We start from the raw sequence: 6,000 nt of genomic DNA, 5'->3' as shown, positions 1-6,000 counted from the left end.
TGGGGATATTGTGCTCACCTGGGAATAATTCAGTTGCAGATGAAATGACATATGGAGGTTAAATTGACTGTTTGATATGACAAAATGTGGCACTGTCAATGACACTTTTAGAGTTTGACCTCCTTGAACTTGATAAACTAGGTCACAATTGACCTAAATTGAGTCAACTTGTACAGCTGCCCAATATGTGTCTCCATATAAAAGTTGAAGAATCTCAGACAAATAGTAGTTAAATGTGTCGATTTAAGTGGAATTTCAGAGTTTGACCTTTCTCACCTTGGAAATTAGGTGAAAGTCAAAATGTTATACGCTCTATGTCCATCTTTGAGGATCACACTGTGAAGGTTTCTTGATATAACTGACATTGAGTTTTACGACCTGACCTACTTACACCTGAAAAGTAGGCCCAGAAAGAAGGTCAAATGGTGATGATTTTTTTGTGTCAAGTCATGTTGTCATAAGACATCCTCACACCAAGTTTCAACTTTCTGGACTCAATAGTGAGCAAAAATGTCCCTATTGCTGACAGACGACGGACCGACAGACGACGGACAAGACGTGATGACAGAAGCTCACCCATGTGAGATAAAAATCAGTGAACTACAATTAACAATGACGGGAACGAGGTATAACCATAGCCGTGCCTGAATATGACAAGCCAGGTCCAAAACTGCCTCGGCAACACTGGCAAAACGCATTATAAAAGACAGCATCAGTGTGATGCAACAAGTTGTGCCACATGGCAACACAGGGGTATCATCCTCCTGACAAGGTAAATCCACTCCCCAAGTTGTCCCTTTTTAACCACCCTGCTTCTACCAGGCGATATGGCAGCAATGTGGCAGCAACCAGGCGATATGGCAGCAATGTGGCAGCAACCAGGCGATATGGCAGCAACCAGGCGATATGGCAGCAATGTGGCAGCAACCAGGCGATATGGCAGCAATGTGGCAGCAACCAAGCGATATGGCAGCAATGTGGCAGCAATCAGGCGATATGGCAGCAATGTGGCAGCAACCAGGTGATATGGCAGCAACCAGGCGATATGGCAGCAATGTGGCAGCAACCAGGCGATATGGCAGCAATGTGGCAGCAACCAAGCGATATGGCAGCAATGTGGCAGCAATCAGGCGATATGGCAGCAATGTGGCAGCAACCAGGTGATATGGCAGCAACCAGGCGATATGGCAGCAATGTGGCAGCAACCAGGCGATATGGCAGCAATGTGGCAGCAACCAGGCGATATGGCAGCAATGTGGCAGCAATCAAGCGATATGGCAGCAATGTAGCAGCAATCAGGCGATATGGCAGCAATGTGGCAGCAACCAGGTGATATGGCAGCAATGTGGCAGCAACCAGGCGATATGGCAGCAACCAGGTGATATGGCATCAATGACAACTTCATTGGTTATAACCAAGATTTCTCAGGCTTGCGGCTTAATGAATTAAAGACGATCTGCCATTTTCAACCTTTTGTAATTTGATATCATGATAATGATAAACAATACTGTCACTCCGACGTGACACTGCTGGTGCCAAGCCGACTGTTGCGCCTGGTAAACATGTAACGCATGATGATATGACATTCTTATTACAACTCCCTGCACTAACCCATAAACTTTGGTTCTTCGAAAAACAAATAATGGACTTGCTTGGTCCTTGGCATGCCAAGCCGGGCTTGATCATCTTTACCCTCAATGTGTGGGGGAGGCGGTCCTGGAAGTTCAGTATGGGGCTTGTTACACCCATCAACGCCCTCGACACACTTGACACTGACAGTGTCAGCTCTCAAACTTTGTATGAATAATCATGGCTTTGCTGAAGTAATTGACATCTATCAGGGCTCTGATCTTCGCGGTAAAGGACCACTCGCCAATCATCGAGCGTGGTTGTGCTATAGACCATCGATAGGCCCATATTTTGAAATGCTTGTCAAATTTCTAACTGCGCAGTTCATCCCCGGCGTAGAAATAGAAAATGTCCTCTGTAAAACGCGTCCGGCCCTATTGTATTCTAAGGTATTGTTCAAAGAGGCGATGACCGTCTGATAATTTCCGATATCTTAAGTGTTCCTGTGATATTCTTCGCAGTTAACACACCAACTGACTGCCTTTCAAACTCATAAGTATGCTATTGCATTTGATCGAACTTGTTTCATCAGGCGCGGATCGGGGGGGGGGGGGGTAGGGGGTCTCGAGGTCTTGTCTGTCAAGATGTGCTACGGCGCGATAATGGGTGCCTGCATGTCTTATAGGGGGTTAACGACCTCATTGAGATACCATTTTCTTAAAACATGAATTTATTAGGCACAAGTTAAACCTTTCGAGGCATTATACGACAGAAATCAAGCGACTCTCAGCCAATAGGAGCGATAGCTTCTGAATAGGAGCCGATTTTTTCTTGTAAAAGCCCCCTATGGTCAGAAATTGGTAGCTAGTGCAAGATAAATGACGTATTCTTTATCTTTATTAGTTCTTGTTATTTTTAAAAGGCGGGGGACTTCGTCTTTGAAAAATTAGGTCGTTAAGAATGAAATCCTGCTGTTAGCTTTATTCATGAACTCCTAGGATATACATGTAGATTGTAATACAGAATTGTCCTCATATTGGTGTGGTCGTCGTCACCTCGTACTCTTATCTAACTCGGAGGTGCGCATGTGCGGCGGCCAAACCGATGAGGCTTCCTATGGGCGGGGCTCCATAGGAGAAGACTCACATTACACTGGGACCTCATTGTTTAGATAGGCCTACAGGTCATGTAAATTATACATTCTGTTTCATTTTAATATGAAGAGCAAATACATAATTGAGACAACGACCATCCTTATACGTTAAAATATTTATTATTATACAATGTGTACAGAATTAAAAATTAAGAATCTTTCTTTTCTTTGACAGTTACACAAAGTTGCCTATAGGGGTCTCTCCTATCTCTCACTACATCAAAACTGTTGTGCTTGTACGAGGAATCAATCATGACCCAGTCCGCTAATTGGTCATTACCCAACAGGAAGACCACCAGTTTCACCCCCAAGCTCCAACCTAGCCTAAAGTCCTCTTTAAAGTTGAGTAAGTTAGCTAGAGGTGCACTCTTTTGGTCTTAAAGAAAACAACCTATCCTGAGTCCTGTATTATTTCATTTCCCTATATTTCACACTTCTATCCTAAATTGCCATCCAGAATAATGATGTTGATGATGTGTTGCTCAACACCACTTTAACCCTTAACTCTCCAGCCTCCTCCGTGTAATCTCTCTCCTCCAAACTGACCGCATACTCAGCCAGGTGGATCACGGTCGGCTTCTCACTCATGCGGTATTCAAAGATGGTGGTGTTACCTCTCTGCTGGAGGTATCTGATGATCAGGGAGCGACTTGATGTTATATCAGAACTGGAAAAACCATGTTAAAGGCTTGTGTTAGTTGATATAGAAGGTATTCATAGATGGTGGTGTTACCTCTCTGCTGGAGGTAGCTGATGATCGGGGAGCGACGTGATGTTATATCAGAACTGGAAAAACAATTCAGAACTTGTGTTGGTTGGTAGTCAATAGGATATGCAGTATAACCTCTCTATTAAGGACAACCTAGGGACTGACAAGTGCTGTCCCTAATAAAGAGGTGTCCTGATTAGAGAGCTCAAATTGAATGGAAACACCCAATTTGGGACCAAAACTAGTGACTTTGATATAGAGGGTGTCCTTAATGGAGAGGTGTCCGCTATGGGAAGTTCTACTGTATGTGACCCATCACAGCAAAACCTGGTGCAGGTCTCACAGAAGATGAGCCTAAATGACACCAGGAAGAAATTGATGTGCTCAGATTTTAGGTAGACAGGTAGACAACAGAGAAATGAACTCCGTCTCAACCTGCCAAACTCAGAGCGATATGCGCCTGGTATTGACGTGATGGGCCACATATGTATAAACACAAACAGCCTAATCCCTGTGCCAATTTCTTTTTAACTCATGGCACATTTGAATGAAAATGACCTCTGTGACCGTGAAAAGTACATCTATATCTATATATACTATAATGCGCGTTGTGGCCGCTATTTAGGAGGTAATTTTTGTTTCAAAATTGGGCCTTGGAAATGCGTCGAATTCTTGCAACTTTTGGCTTCGTAGGTGTGGATCATAAGTAAGAGTGTCACTGAGGGTGTCATACGTCGAATATCTTGGTGGTTTTAGAATAAATAACAACTTTTCAGAGAGCACGTCGACTGGAGAGCTCCGCTCATTCTCAAAAGCATACACAAACTTCACGCATATTCTCCCTGCCACATCAGTATTAGCTTCCAGCACGGGTGTCTACAAAACCAAGACCCAAGACCCAAGACCCAAGACCTACAAAACCAAGACCCCCATCTACAAAACCAAGACCTACAAAACCAAGACCCCCACCTACAAAACCAAGACCTACAAAACCAAGACCCCCATCTACAAAACCAAGACCTACAAAACCAAGACCCCATCTACATCTCTCCTTTTTTCAGCAGGAAGTTGCAATTTATCAATAAAACAGAAGCTCCTATATAAACAAGCTCTTTGATGCTTTGTACTCAGATTCTGTTCAGAACATTTAACACTGGTTAAGCTTTTCCAAGAAAATAAGGATCTCGGGGTAAGGATATAATACAAAAGCTAAAATACCTTAAATAGTCCTCTCGAGGGTATTCGTGATAATATAGCCTAGCTTTCTAAAGGGTTAGGGTGAACGAAAAAAAAGAACAATGTAATTACTTCTTGGGCAGGTACTATGGTACTAGGTACTAGTTTGGAGTAGGTTTGTTGATGGGTCTTGGTTTTGTAGATCTTGGTTTTGTAGGTGGGGGTCTTGGTTTTGTAGGTCTTGTGTCTACAAAACCAAGACCCAAGACCCAAGACCCAAGACCTACAAAACCAAGGGAGATTAATGATAAGCCTGTTCTATTTTAGTTCTATTCGAGAAACACTGACCTGAGTGATAAGGCAAATTCTGCAGAGTGGCCTACCGGAACATGCAGTCAGGGTATCAATAAACAGTTGTGCCAGGATGGACAAAATATGTACAGTGGCCAGCGCTTGCTCTTTGATTTATTCTTTACTGACTGATGTTGTCAGTTTGAATTGCGTTCTGCATCTCTCCATGCGCCTGGCTTTGGTCCGACAGTGGCATTGGGTACGGGAGTGGGTAGGTGATATGCCTAATATGTGAGGGCCTTATTTGGAACAGGACCTGCTGTCACTGGTCTCAATGCATTGTGCAAAATAGCGTACTCCAATCAATCTATTGGGGGTTGCATGTAGATAGCAGCAATAAGTCCCTAAATGCAGTTAATTTCGTGTTTAACCTTTAATAATGTCATGAAGTCTTATCAGAAGTATCCACAGTGAAATGTCATGATTCTGGCTCTTGGAGTTCTTGTCATGCCCTGACAGACATCCTGTCACGACGCATAGTTCACTTAGGATATCACCACTTGAAATATTATCAAAGAGAAATGCTGGGATTTCCAATGGTTAAGTACAAAGTATCACCAAACATAATATTTGAGAGTGATCAATGTCAGGCAAGATGAAGCTCACAGTTTGAAATTACTTTAAAAAGGTAAGAGGACATAAAGTTTTCATGTTTTATTTACTTAGGTGTATAGTTCTTTGTATGGGCAGGTCTATAGATTATCAACAAGCATGCAGGACGTCCAATGACGGCATCCAGAATTAGTTGGGTGGCATCCAGGCGGCCGCTGATATTCTGGCAGCTCTCAAAGCTGTTTCTGATTCCACAACATTCTTCTTCCAAACAATCATCAGAAAACTCACTGCAGGCTTCTGAAACACTAATTCTGTGGGGAGATCAAACATACCCTCCCTTTCAAGTCTTCACTTTGAATGTTTCGAAAGCATTTTGTGAATTTCGCAAATCTTAACATTGAACATTTCCCACTTCCACAGCCAACCCGACGTCTTCTGAACCTTAAAGGGTAACTCGTGTCAAATTTCACCATATAATGTTTAAGCT

The sequence above is a fragment of the Lineus longissimus genome, chromosome 15 (genome assembly GCF_910592395.1).
Source record: "Lineus longissimus chromosome 15, tnLinLong1.2, whole genome shotgun sequence".
Classification (NCBI taxonomy): domain Eukaryota; kingdom Metazoa; phylum Nemertea; class Pilidiophora; order Heteronemertea; family Lineidae; genus Lineus; species Lineus longissimus.
The sequence above is the reverse complement of the archived record's forward strand: the minus strand, read 5'-3'. Positions refer to the sequence as shown.